At 38.5% G+C, this 15,265-nt stretch overlaps 1 protein-coding gene across 2 annotated transcripts in view; it reads left to right on the top strand.

Moving 5' to 3' along the window:
* Positions 1-15,265, top strand: part of LOC105201914 (histamine H2 receptor-like) — a 168,027-nt gene that overhangs the window by 49,301 nt on the left and 103,461 nt on the right. The gene's annotated exons all lie outside the window — the stretch shown is intronic.

Below are 15,265 nucleotides of genomic sequence, written 5' to 3'. Positions count from 1 at the left end.
TTTCCGGGAGATAATAAAGAGGCCGCGCTTCCTCGGTTTAATATACGGTGGAAGCTCTGGAAATCAGGTCGCGCTGCCGGCGGCTTCGTCTCTTGATGGATGTGCGGCGTCGCGTATGGAGCTCACGCGGAAATTCAGTCCTGAGGCATCCTGGCGTATAGCTACCTACCGTGCGCAGTTTTGCGCGCGATAAATAAGTTATATTACACGCCGCGCGATGTTTTTCATGAATCTTTCATCGGCGGTGCGTTACGGCGGGAGACGCGCGTCGATATCTCCCGTGGTTGAATTTATTCACAAGCTGATAAGCCTATCGTCCCGCGTATACGAGACACTGGAAAGTTGCAGCTACTATGCACAATGTGCGATAATCTTAAAATATGCGTGAGCTCGTAATGTTTCAGCCGGAACAGACATTGGCTATAATTTTGTGCGAATGCGTTGCCTGGTTCGTCGTTCAGAAGTGAAACACGATAACCGATGATTTCCGATGTCGTTACTTTTATCTTTAATAGGATCGCTAAATGCGCGAGTATAACTTTATGTCAATGATTTTCCTTATCGTCAATAAACATATTTCAAAATATCATAATAAACGTACAACATACAAGATATTTTAAAGAGGTATTCTAATTTGACAAGTCAAAAAAGTCGTTTTTTTATTTAAATCAGTTTTTCAATCTTTATACTATTATAAGAATAAGTCTATAACATGATTTAATAAAATTCGTGCAGTTTGTCGTTGCTTTCACATTTCGAAGAACGCAGTATGAGTCAAACAATGCGCGATTTTACGCTTTAAATGCGTTTTCCTCGAATCCATATTTTTCAAGCTTGTTCCAAGCTTTTCTTGGAAACTACTGAACCGATCGACTTTTGCCTTACAGCAAAATATTCGTAATACTTGTAGTTATGGTTGGAACAAAGTTATTTTTATCTTGAAAAGCTTTTTTACGGCTTGCAAAAGTTTAAAAAAAAATTGCAAAATTTTGTTCTTTATTTTTATACTGCTCACCATTTTGTTCAATATTGCGATAAATGATTTATTCTAGTTCCAAGAATAACCACATTTGTGTAGATTAAAATAAACCTTGGATTATTGTGGGATTTAAGATCAGTACCGAAGGATGCAATCTCTGGGATATTATAAATATTTTTAAATTACGTCGTATTTATATAAATAATATCTTTATTTTATATTAATAATGACTACAAATTAAATAAAATTCGTAAAATAACCTTTAAAATGGTCGTACAAATTAGAATGCTTCATTACAATCGAGAGATTATACTTAGATTTATGTTATTTTTCTCATCATTATATTTTTAATAAGTTAGATAAGTTTTAATATTTGTCATGGACAGATGCAGACATTTCTCGTTTGATAATGGTTGGGTATTCATATCGCATATTCAGCGTTCAATGTGGCCAAATTGCTAGTCTATGACAGACGAATGCGTTCTGTATATTGATCAAATCAAACAATCATGTTTGAACCGCGTTAGATGCGGTTATCTGATTTTCATTCCATGATTACATCCAGTTGATTCTTCATATTAGACGTTTCAAACGTTAAACATGACAAGAGTCTTATGGTAAATTATATACGCATACATGTATATGTAAAAATAAAACTCGTAAATGGAAAAATAAGCTTTGTTTTCCAGCGACAAATTTCTCTCGAATCTCGACGTGTTCATGAACTTGCGAGTGTATTTTTACTCATACGTGCGATAAATCTTGATGAAATCTGTAATAAATCAGAATGGGTCTCTATAACCTGACAGAATTGGGTTGCATTTTCAATATTTAAATAAAGCGATCGCCGACAAGCAGATAGGAGAAATTCGACAGGGAGTGACGCGCATTCGTATTAGATACGACGACATTACGTTAATGGTATTACCGTGAGAAGTTTTGCTGCGCCATCGAATGTCGATACCGCATTATAGGGATGGACAGCTTTCTGCTACGGCAGACGCAACCTTTGATTTATCTTTGAGCAAAGTCACGAAGATGTCAGTTTTCAGATATTCCATCCGCAATATTGAATCTCAGTTATTTTCATATCTAGTATAAAATAGAGATGCTTCATATTTTTGTGAGCTAGATAATGCGATCTATTTTCTACATATATAATGATGCTGCAGTATTTAAAATAATACAATAAAAAAAAAAGAAATTTTATATATATATTGAATTAAATATAAATATATTAGCAATACATATTATATAGTCAAATTTTAATTTTTAATTAAATAAAAGTGGCACATTTTAAAATTAAAACATTTTGTTTAACAATATGCATTTTAATAAAGCATTTTGAATATAAATAATTGTTTATACAAACTTTATATGAATTAATTTATATATATTATTTACTATGTATAAATAATATATATTTATTATTTAAATAAATTTACATTACGTAAATAAAATAAATTTTTAATAAACGGATAAAAAAATATTACATGTGAAAGAGTGGCGCGCTGAAAGATTGGCTGTGGTCCATTTAGATAAATGGTTAATATAGTCTGGTATGTACACAGTGTGCCAATGTATCCTTTTCGCTCCGCCAAGCAAAACGTTATATCTCGTAGGAAGTACTGGAAAGGGACTCAATTTGGCTAAATCTTGGCGGGCGGTAAATCTGTGCAAATCCGCTGATACGACGCGGGGACTAAAGGCCGTAAATTCGGGCGCGCCAAGCGCGCGACGTACACCGGTGTACCGTAAACGTAAATAATCGTTATCAACGTGCCGCTGTAACGAGGTAATACGACATTAATACCAGAATACTCGACGCGCATTTGCACGGTGCCGATTTTTAATCTATTTGACCGAAACGATTTGGATCGCTCTCGAAGCGAATAAGTCCCATTTTTATGAGTTCTCATTCAATTCGAGACATATGTACAATCCAGTTGGATTTTGAATAAAAATCTGGAAGTTAAATATAAAGCGAAAAAATGTTCGCCAATTGCTTGTTTCGACACGATATATTCAGATCACCGATGTTTATTGCAGGAACATATTTTTTTGACAAATTTAGTGATTGTTTTCTTAAAAAAAAAAAAAAAAGTTTTTCAAAAATTCTATTTAATCATTTATCACAACTTTTTTTATTCATTATTAAATGCAATCGTTTACTGTCGAATATTAAATCCATATTTATTCTTAAATGTCTTCGGAACTAAATTTCAAATCAATAGCCTGCATTAAAATTCGATATGCATATCAGATGCATTTTTAATCAAATATAAGTCCGTGAAATCGCGGATTGATTTAATTGATTTTAATTGCTCCCAGACCGATTCAAATCGCCTCACTCGAACAGGCTATTCATATCTGAATGCACCCCGTGTGTACAACATATGCAATAGGAACAAGATTTTTTCAACGTGGACGCACTCGACGTAGTACATACAATGCAGCGTTCGCGAGATCAATTCCATTATAGGCCGCGGCGGGTAAATAACACTCACGCATAAAACACATCAGACCGACGCTATGGGATTTGCAGAGTACAGTGCATCGAAATCCCATCGCAAATTGCCGCGCCGATCCTCTCGCTTGCTCTCGCTCTCTCTCCCTTCCTCTCTTTTTCTCTCTCTCTCTCTCTCTCTCTCTCTCTCTCGTATCGTGCGCACACGGCAATACGATCAAATCAAGCGCAATCTCCAAATCTGCTAGAGCACTGCCCCGGAGTGCCTATTCGGAGTTAGAGGCCGACGGAACGCGGCTTCGTGCTTATCGCCGATGGAACACGTGGAGTAAAATCCACTGCGTCGCACCGCACGCGCGGGGCAACCCCGTCGGGGTTGCGGAAGAGGGTCGTCGGGGGCCAGGCAGGGGGGTTGGTCGACGGGCTCTCTCTCCCGGCGCAAAGCCTCCAATCGATACAGCTTCCCTCCTCGCCGCCGGCGCGTCTTCCCCACGTCGAGGATGCGTCGCGGAGAGAATGAAAGAGAGAAACAGGAAAAGAGAGAGAGAGAGAGAGAGAGAGAGAGAGACGGATCTACCTGTTAGACTCGTCGTCGATCGCATCGAAAACCAATACCGGATACGCGCGCGCGAGACTCGTATTCCTCCTGCATCGTCGTCGTCGTCGTCGTCGTCGTCACCACCGTTGTTATTGTCGTCGTCGTCGTCGTCATCGACGTCGTCGGCGTCGTCGGCGTCGTCGCCGCCGCCGGCGGCGATGCAACGTCCTTCCTCTACTGCGGCCTCGGCAACGGCTTTGTAATTACCATGCCCCTATCGGCCGAAGGAATCATCCGCGCACATCGGGAGACGTGTATGCGTATATAGCAGCAACTGCGAGAGAAAGCGTGAATGGACTCCGGTAATGGCCGGAAAGTAATTTGCGACTTTTGTGCGCATTGAAATTTCGCGCTTTTCTCTTCCTCTATGTATTTCGTTCTTTTTTTATTTTATTTCGCGCCGGCCATCGACGCTCGTTGGAAAATGCCGAGGCGATTATTGCCACCGCATGAATATCTCTCTCCCCTTCGCTTTCCCATTCTGAAAAATGCATACTTTTTTTCATTTCGTTTTATTTAAAGCAAAAATCAAACGCTTTGATTAACGATAATTCGCCGATTTTACGCGATAAATTCGCTCTTTCCTACGGAGCGTATATTTATGACTCAGTAGGTTTTAAGCTGTATGTACGAATACGCCTCACAAAAAACGATCGAGCCGACAAATGTAACATCTTGAGTACAAATATAATGCTGGGTTTTTTGAAAATATTAGTCAAACGCTTCTTTTTCATTTACGTAGGTATACGTACAATGTAAAACTTTAATTAATTAAATGTATTCGAAAGAAGGGCCGTTACATGGAAAACTATTTTATGTGAAAGTGTACAACTTCGTTGGTCTACCTCTCATTCTGTAACTTCTAAAACTAATTAAGTTAGGGTGGGTCAGTTTAGAACTCTCTTTATAAAGTGCGCAACTTTTCCCGGCCGTGTCTAACTTAACTTATCTCTAATCAAGTTGCGGTTTTAGGTGATATAAAAATACAAGTAAAACATGTACAGCACATTTACCATATTTACGTTCTCTTTGATTACGTTTAGTTTTGTTTTTATTTCTAATCATTTTTTGCGTTAAAATATATAAAAATTAAATTAAAATACGTATCCCACATATCGAATTACACACATTCACAATATATTTTACACAATTAAATCATTTTGCTATTAAAAATATCGATTTCAGATTAAAAAAAAAATATTTAAATATATTCATGTGAGAAAGGACTTTTTTTCTTTTTTAAATCTTTTTTACCTTTACTTATTTCACTAAACTATTATTCATCCGCAACACCCTGAAAAGTAATTTTGAAGCTTAAACACGTTTTGCGGATTAACCTCGTATGTATTCCAATTGCTGCCGGCGGCTGCACCGGCTACGTGCCAAGGAATAACGGCGGAACTACCACCTGTCAGTCAAACGTTGCGACAGTTGGACCGAAGCGATTAGCGCCGCAGTAGGTGCATGTTCGATATCGGTAATTGTTCAGGGCGCTGTACCCGCCGCCGTGTGGGTGAGACAGCAGCAGTCGCACGGATTTTATGTTTTCGTTAATCGTTCCGGGGTCTCGCGCGCGCGCGCGTTCACTCCCGGAGATCCATCGCGTTCATTAACAATCCGTAACGACGGGTTAATTTAACGGACGGCGTCCGTAATCCCGCCGGCGGCGGGCCAGTGCACACGCGATTCGTTAAAAGCGTGATATTTCACAAAGTCATCCGGACGCTCTATATCATCGGATATATGTATGCATAACGAAAGAGCAAAAGGTACGCGAAAGTTCCTCCAATTAATTACGAAGTACGATTTTGGGTATAAGATGTTTACCCCGGCTGCATTCGCAGCAGAAAAAGTCTCTCTCTCTCGACTCGTTCGTCTAAACCGCGCTCTTAAATAATGATGATAAACAAATATTTTTATTCCGCAGTCATTTAACGAGGCGTATTCTTTTTTTTGTCACGAGCATGAGCAAGGGCGTTCCGGTACATTCGAGGAAGCAGGTGTGAATTTATGGATCAATGATAATCAAAAGACCCGAGTGAACTCTCGCATTTAATATCCGAGCACAGCTCGAAGAAGGACATCGGGCATATAAATAACCATTATTTTTTTACGGGTTTTTAAATAACTCATCATTTTTGATAATTTTACAGTTATTAATTTGACGTTATTAATTATACAATATTAATTAATATTATGGTGTAACGCAATTATCTCGACCGTTTCTTGAATTAGATCTTTCTAATTGATATTTTACATAAATGATAAAATAATACAATTGGTCAGAGTGGTCACAATATTACTTCGAATGATAATTAATCAACATGCGGGTGTGGATATTGAATGCAAATGTACGCACAATGTGTACACTCTTCTATTAATTTTACGAACTGTCGCGAAGCTGTAGGTGATTATTTTTCGAAAAAAAAAAGGTTAATTAATTAACTCGATTTAAAAGAATCGGCGTTTAATAGGGAAACGATACGGAACATTTCAAACGGTGCGCATTAAGCCAGGGATCTAGTTGACCTAATGAAAAATCCGACGCTTTATAAACGTACCGCTAGAATCCGTTTGATCAAAAAGTCCAAAAGCGTTCACGAGCGTGTTTAAATACCCTTCCAGTACTCGACGAGCGGATCGCGCGCGAGCCGTACGCGCGCCCGTGCCGCGCGCGCATCTGTGCCATTTGTGTGAGGCATTTGTACGTGTCACACAGCGGCTGTGCACATCATGGAATTAGGGCTATGTTACGCGTGACTGACGTGACTGTCAAACGTAGCGACAACGGGATTATAACCATTAGCGTCACGTATTTCGCCGACGCTGATAATTGCGCTACGCGGCGCGCAAAATTATCGCCACGCGGCTTTGATGCTCTGCCTCAAATCGTTCAATAGATGCACTCGAATCTGCATACGTGCACGAATCGTCGCGTTCACCGTTGCGTGCAGCCGTGTACGACTGAGGGGATTCGATCCGAGGAAGCGATGAGCCCATTTTGCTAAACTTTCTAGGGGAGCCAACAAATGTACTGATTTGGAAATTGTTTTATTGTTTCTCTCGGACATCATAGGATTTTTTAATTGCTTATATGCAACTTTCGATTTGCAACCATATGCTATGCCATATGAATATCGCGAAATTTTATATTTATCTTTCTATGAATAGAAACTACAATTTCATTATTTACAATCGAAAATATTTTTATCAGGTATATATTTTTGTGAGAAGGCCGTATATTTCAAAAGTTATTTTTCCCAGAATATTAATATTGAAACCTATAATTATTCTTTACTGGCAAACTGACAAAATAATTGCGAGAGCATGCGTAAGTACTTGTAAGAGCGTATATTTCCATCGGTCATATTATTTTATAAGGAAATTTCGCAGTAGCATGTCTCATTTTTAGGTATAAAATCATTTAAGAAGTTACATATTTTTTTTTATTCAACACACACAAGTGGCAAGGTCAGCTGCGCTATCGACGTACGGTGAAATAAAACGCACGGCAGTATAAATTTGTAAGCAACGCGTGGGGGTCGGAATTTCTCTTCCTCTCTCGTTGGGAATATTTCGCGGAGAGCAGTGAAAGATTTTTAACCGCCGCGCCGCGCCGCGCCGCATCGGAATAATTCGTCCGAGACGATCGCGCAACGATATCTCGTTAGCGCGCGTTAGGTTCTTTCGCAAACACACGCGCAACACCAGGAAAATATTTATGGTGGTCTATAGATTATCGGGTTATCCCGTAGATCTGAACAGCCGCGGTCGGCGCCGCGGGCAAACAGTTTACCATGCGCCTCGCTATTTTTAGCCTCCCTCCCTGGCCGAAACCGCGCGGTGCGACACATTAAACGGAATCGCCAATGGTCTCGCCGCGGCGCGGCAGCGTTTAGCGTTTACCGACACCGCGCGCTTGTAATTCCGCGCGTTTGTTTACGGTCGAGATTTTGTTTACAATCGTACTAACGAGATCCAGAATGAAAGGCCCCCGATTCCCCGGCGGTGTGATGGCGGTGAATCGCGTTTTGCGCGCGCGAGATGCTCTAAGCGTTTCCGTCCGAAAATCCCCGCTGGGCTTTATTGGAGTGCGCGGTGATATTTAAACGACGAATACTAGCGTACACGCGCGTGTGCTAGCCGGCGAATATTTGTAGGTTACTCCTCGTGCTATTTGCACGTGCGCGCGTATCCGGACGAGGATAGAGGAGTCCCGAGTAGAGACGTGACGAGGGCCCCTAGGGTAAGAGCGACAAGGTGGTTCTCGCTCCTCTTCGGTAGGAAAGCCACGAGTCCAGAGGATCGTAAATATTGCCCATCGACACGCTGACGCGATCGGTTTACGGCACTGCTTCCTGTATACAGCTTGACGGTGTTCTATTTATTTTATTCAACGGACAACCGCGCTTGTACGCGATTGCTTTTGCGCGCGCGGGGCTCGAATCGCGAGAGATGGTATGAATTACAGCGACAAAGAAGGCGCCTGCGTGCAGTAAAATCCAATCGGTACAGATTGCGAAATACGCGTGCAAAAACATTGGAGCGTGATGTATATATGCACCTACACACGCGCCTACATACATATGTATAACGCGGTGGATTCACAACCAATATGCGCAAATATATTTCTTAGCCGTGTTTCATACCACGCGTTCACTCCACAGATATTCGCCAAACTAATACGACCCCCTCACTTTGTGCAGATGAAATAACGAATGACGAAATAACATTGCTTTTATTGTATGTATGGGAGTACGGTGAGATTCGTCAGAAAATTCGATACAAATGCTACATATTTGCGTTCGTCGAATATCTTGACAAAGTGTTATGAATTTATGAGAGAACTCCGCTTTTTATATCTGTGAGTAAAAAGAACATTCCGCGCGTTTTATTACATTACTACAATAGGAGATATTACATTCTCTTATTTAAGTAAAAATCTTTAGACTGCTTTTTTATATAAATATTGCAGATCAATATAGTATGGAAAAATTGAATCTCTCTCTCCCTCTTTCTCTAATTTAATACCAATAAGAGCGATAGGTCATTATTTAATATAATTTTTCTTTCTTTTTTTTTGCTAAATGAATTAGTTGTTATTACATTACTTATAGATTTATCTTTTATTTCCTACTTTCATTCCTGCCGTATCAAGTAAAGTAATATCGTTTCCAACTTATGGTTTCATTAAAAAAATATATCGAGTTTAGGATACAATAATACAGACGTTCTGTTCACAAAGTTCCGTTAAAACCGCGCGAAAATAATATCCTGCGGCGTAAGAGAGTAATTTAAGTAAAACAACATCACTTTTCCGATAGTTACACGCTCGGTTACTCGAAAGCAAGTGAGTATTTTAATAAAGTTTAAATTTTCGAACGCACTTGACTGTAATCGATGAGATATTACATCAAATTAATAATGATCGGGAGTTGTTAAATAGATTAATGAGTACTAGTTTAATAAGCAATTGCTTCGAATTATAAATATTTTTAATAGTTAGAAACTAGGGGAAAGCTTGTACATTATTTTTCTACTATTGAAACAATAAGATGATATTATCTTCGATAACGATAAAAAGAATAGTTGGTATTTTAAAATTTAATTTTTCTTCATTTTAGATGCATAATTATTATTATCGTTGACTATTATTGATCGTAGTACACTCGATTAATAGTGGTTGACGATGCGTGTTTCCGCGTATCGTGAGCGTGCCGTATAAATTTCAGCGACACTGTTCGAGCTTCGAGAGAGAGAGAGGGAGAGAGAGAGAGAGAGAGAGAGAGACTTGTCGAGCCAATTATCGTGAGATAAATCGCGCTGGATCGCGCGCAAAAAGTCTCCGATTTAACGCGCTCGCGTCCTCGCATAGGCACGTATAACTCCGCGATCCTCGCGAGTTTTTGCGACGAGTTTCTTCCGCATTATGCGCACTCGCGCAAAAACCGTCGAGATCCTTCGATGTAGTGCACATTCGTATACGTGTGTGTACGCGCGTGTGTGTTCCGTTGCTAACTCTGTTTGCCGAGCTGTGCTCCACGTCGTCGCGCGGATCTCATTAACGTGCGACGTGCACACGCACGACTGCGGACCGAATATGGATGCGAGGAGCAAGAACGCGAGCAAACACCGACGGGGTTAATAAATACGAGGAGAACGATTCGCTACTGTTGTTTGAAAAAATTATGAGACATAATGGTCATTAATTCATATATATTATAAATATAATATTATATCTTTATATAGACAGTATTTTTCTTTATGATATAATTATGTTTTTTTTATCGAGGATGTAAAAATTGAATTGTAAGTAAAGGGACCGTATTTACATTATCTGATCAAAATGTTTTTCATGCGATAGTAAAATTGTAATACGTAAATTACGATTTATGCAAACACAAGTTATTGATACGAGAAATTATTTTTTCAAGAAAAATTTTCATCAAGTTAATTATTAAGAAATTATTTGTTCACCATCATTATAATGTTATACAAAATGTATTATTAAACGTATATTAGTATTAGATAAAGAATTTCTTTTTATATTATTATAATAAATTAAAAAATTTTATATATGGTTTTACTAAATATATCTACTGTCAGATATAATTTTATTTCATGTTTTTTTAATAGAAAAAAAATTTGATGAAATATTCTGAACTGTTAAATTTTAAAAATTTTTGCAATAAATTACGAGAAATTAAATAATGAAGATAATGTCAAAACTTATCTATGAAAATATTTGAATTTATACAACTTAAACTAATAATAACGCTAAACCATGTTGCATAAATTTTGGTAATTTGATAAACGAGAAAAATTATTAAAATGAAATATAGTATATTTTTAAAAATTAGTGTTTTGAAATTATCTCTGTGCAGAGAATACAATCTTTGGAATAATCGAATCTGTAAATAAATCTTTTTCAAGAGTTTTTCTTTTTTTTATCTTAATTAATTTAGTATATTTGTATGTGTATACAAAATAACGTTGCAATTAAGAAATTTTAATAGACATGTGAAATAATCGTAAATAAATGACAGATAGTATTTTTTTTTACTTTTGTTATGGAACAGAATGAGATCAGAATTATACAGGATTAAATTTTTGTTTTTGTTTTGTTTCGATTTTCATAGCTAGATATAAAATGTAACAGTATCGATCCAATTAAATAAATTAACAGATGTTTCATTATTTATTCTCAACTGGTTATTTGCTTTTACCGAGCGTTGAATTATTTAATTAAATTTCAAATAATTCAGTGTTTATCAAAATTTGAATATAGTTGACATTTTGGTGGATTAATTTATCTGCTGCTATACGGAAAAGTCTCTCTTATAATCAAGCGTAAGCGTCGTACTTTTTCATGATACTTTTCTTATCGAGACCGCGAGCGTATGAATCCTTGCGGACTCGTTAGAGGTCGATTTAGGTCAGTCCCTATAGGATCGATTGCGAGATCTCGTGTATTTCAGTTCGGGCAGACTGATTAATCCCTTCGCACACGATCGCGCAATCTCGCGATCTCGTTACCGATCTCTCTGTCGTGGCGCATACCGTTAAACTCGGAGTCCGAATTAAGATTCAAGAAGGCTTGCCTCCTTGATTCGTCCTTAGATCCCCTTTCTTCCCCCGAGACTTCGTTTAAATCGGAGTTCACGTTCCGCTTAAATTCATGAATGCGAGCGGGCCTCCGGCGCGATTATGCCCGGCGAGACTCGTCGCGCGATCGCGTCGCTGAATCACTACGTGTACGCAACGCGGACAAAGCGACGTTGGGAGTTCAGCGACGAAGGTTCAACAGGTAAGAATACCCGGACGCATACCTGAGTCCGCACGTTCCGGTTCCCAAGCGACTCGGAGAGCGACAATGGCGTATCTACGACGGGGGTGCTTTACGATCGGCACAGGTAGTATGTCTACGGAACGAAAGCGGGGCAGCAACGGTGATAAAAAAAAAAAAGAAAAGAGGAGCGGACCCAAAAAGAGAAGAGAGCAGAGGAAGAGAAAAAGAAGAAGGATCAGGAAATCTGGATGGGACAGGTTCTCTTCTCCGCGTCGGACGACATTTGATATCCACGTGAATTGTTACGTAATTTATTTCTCGCGGATGTTTTGAAGGCGAGTGGTGTGTCTGTTTATCAAAAAAGTATAAAGTTACGCCCGCGACGGTATTTATCAAAGGCTTGAAATCGTATCTATGATTTATATTATGGTTTTTGACATATTCATATCTACACCCGAAGTTGTAACGTTTTCACGTCTCAATATTTATTGACAGAAAGAGGACAATATATACATATATGCTATTAACTTGCTTTACTGTATTTAGTTACCGATAGATTGAAGAGCCTAAAAATATCAAGAGGAACGACAGATAACGGTATATAGTTATCTATGTCCTTGCTCAGTCTATTTCATAATTAAACATTTCGGCAATATATAATAATATCATACTGTGGTTAATAATTAAAAAATGGCGATTTGTCGTTGAATATTTTTATTCCTCGCACTTATTCAATTTGAAACGTTTTCGAGCAAACATTGCGGTATTTCTATTTAGGAAATATATTTTGTGACAAGAGGATTGGCGAAACCCTACCAGGTTTCTACCTTTCCTCTCGGGTTTAAGGACGTTGCCTGCCTTTTTCCCCAGTGCGGCATTCCATGCCCTGAATTTAAGATGGGCAGCGGATGGCGGGGCCAAGAAGGTTAACGCGATTTGTAGTCCTGCTTGTATCTATGGAATTTTAGGGCTTCGTAGATTTCTACACGGGGAATTGCGGGGAGAAAGTAAAACTCGTTTAACGATGTTGCCGAAGAGCGTTTTTATTTATTTTTGCCCGAGGTGTTTTACGTGCTTAGTGTGATTCAGCGTTCAGCTACTGTAATCTCTTGACAATTAATGCAAGTGCATTTAAGTCGATGCGCAATACACACGTCATCAATCGGCTAGCTGTAATATCATTTATATTTAATTAAAATAATTATCAAATTAATTATATTTTGCAATTAGAATATTAATTTTGAAAATTGGCTCAAGTATTAAATACATTTTGTCGCGTAGTTTGTGTACTAATGCTTTGCTGCAATAACGTATATTTTAGGATAGCGCCTAAGTTGGCAGCTCATTTGTTACTACGAAGTTTTTGGCAATTTCGGGTTTCGAATACCTTTACTATACTCGTCGCCGCATGAATCACATCCCCTATCTTTCCAAGTTCTCTTATTCAAATTCCGACTCTTCCGCGTACCGTTTCCTGTTCTGTATTTCGATTCTTGGCCGATTCTCAAGACCGAAATCCGCTTCGTCTAAATCAGACGTAACATATTTCTTGAACGAAAACAAGCTGCCACTTTGTAGAGAGAGAGAGAGAGAGAGAGAGAGAGAGAGAGAGAGAGAGAGAAAGAGAGAACTGTTTCTGCCTTGGCTTTAATAATCCGCGGTAACTTAAGGCGTAAGGTTCAGATGACTGAATTAGAAACGCATATTATTTTTACGTTCCTACGCTCGTAAACGACAAGCGGCGCGGCGTGAATATATTTTGAAACAAGTGTAGGGGATATCGTACGATAACGTTATTTTATGGTTAACAACTGTTCGTGGTAGAAATTCGTCGGGCAGCGATCGTCACGCTTCAGCATTTTGCGACACGTCGTAATCCGATATCGTGCATCGTCTATCGCGAGATAAAATTAAGCGGAATATATTAAAAACCTGTACTGATCACGTATCGATACCAGTTAGTAGAGTAGTCCTTGCTTTACCTTACCATCATATTAATTTTTTCCGATACGTCGGACAGCCGCGGAGGCAAAAATCTTAACCGGTACCCTTACGAGATGTATGCCTGTTACATTGGCAATCTGTCGTTGTGAATCAGAATCTGTCCGTGGTAAAATTCCGTGTGGTAGATCATCTTTCCTGATATCCTAGTTAGTTGCCCCTCTCGAGACAGCTCAAGGAGGCCCACATTTGCTCAAGTCACCCTTCGTTACCGAAATGATACCGTGCTGCTCTCGAATAACGTCGAGACGCGTCTAAGGTACTTTATTTTACATCAAGCGTTAATGAGGCATTTCGAAGTACGAGATTTAGATTTAGATTTCCCTTTTATGAGGAACGTGCGTATGATACACGTAATTATTAATTCGAATACATTACGAGATATCATCAGGATCCTGCGATGTAAATAAGTATATTGTGAAATACAGGCTGCTTGATAAATTGATTAGTAATTGTGTATAAAAAGAATTATTTGATTTTTTTTAAATTATGAAGTCTAACATATTAAATATTTGAAATTGCAATCGATCAAAAATGTAATTACTGAAACTATAAATGCTGCAAAAAAGAAAACCGTGAAACCGAAATCCTTTAATTATTTTATAGGTTTCGAGGAATAGTAAACACACACACATGCGACGCTTGGCCTTTGGCGCTTGCTTATCGTAAACAGAGTTGCGTACGCCATGACGTATTGTTTATACAAGGGCAGCGCACTATCAGCGCTATTGCATCGCTCTGTCTACATCGTTTATTAGACGTAAAACAAAGATAGATTGACGTAATAGCGTTGATATTGCTCTTCCCGAACGCAGCCAAGGTCGCCGCGCTATCATTCATATAGTGAGGTTCGAGTGAACAAGTAGTGTTGAGAACAACTGCTCCGTTATTAGCCTTCGAAGCATCATTGAAATAAAATTGAAAGTAAACGCTTTCCATTAGCGACTATTGACTTATGCATTTTTTAACTTTGATTAACGTTCCATAAATGCATCGTGACATTGACTGTTTCTTAAAATAGATATCTTTCATATATATAATATGTTCATTATGTTATATTTGATGTTATCAAATTAAAGTAACAATAAAATCAAAATAATAGTATTTATTTTATATTTTTACGAGCATAATTATTTCTATGACGTTTGGATTCAAATATTCTTCACATCACGCCTTGAATTGTTCGTTAAATGAACTGAATGCCGTGAATATGAAATGAATTGACTCGAATTTACAATACATTTAAATGATTCACAATACGTTTAATTTATCAATTAACATATTTTACATCTATTGAGCGTGTAGCATAAATTCGGTGCGCATTGATTTGTTAACCACTTTCGCTGTTCGAGTCTGGTCCGTTGCACTAGTTTGCGAGACGTCGTGGATCATAGTTCCGTGCACAGTTGTTTCCTCGCGTTATTTTTTTTA

This window comes from Solenopsis invicta, chromosome 9, assembly GCF_016802725.1.
Source record: "Solenopsis invicta isolate M01_SB chromosome 9, UNIL_Sinv_3.0, whole genome shotgun sequence".
Taxonomy (NCBI): domain Eukaryota; kingdom Metazoa; phylum Arthropoda; class Insecta; order Hymenoptera; family Formicidae; genus Solenopsis; species Solenopsis invicta.
Note: the sequence above shows the minus strand (reverse complement) of the source record. Positions and strands in the feature narration are given on the sequence as shown.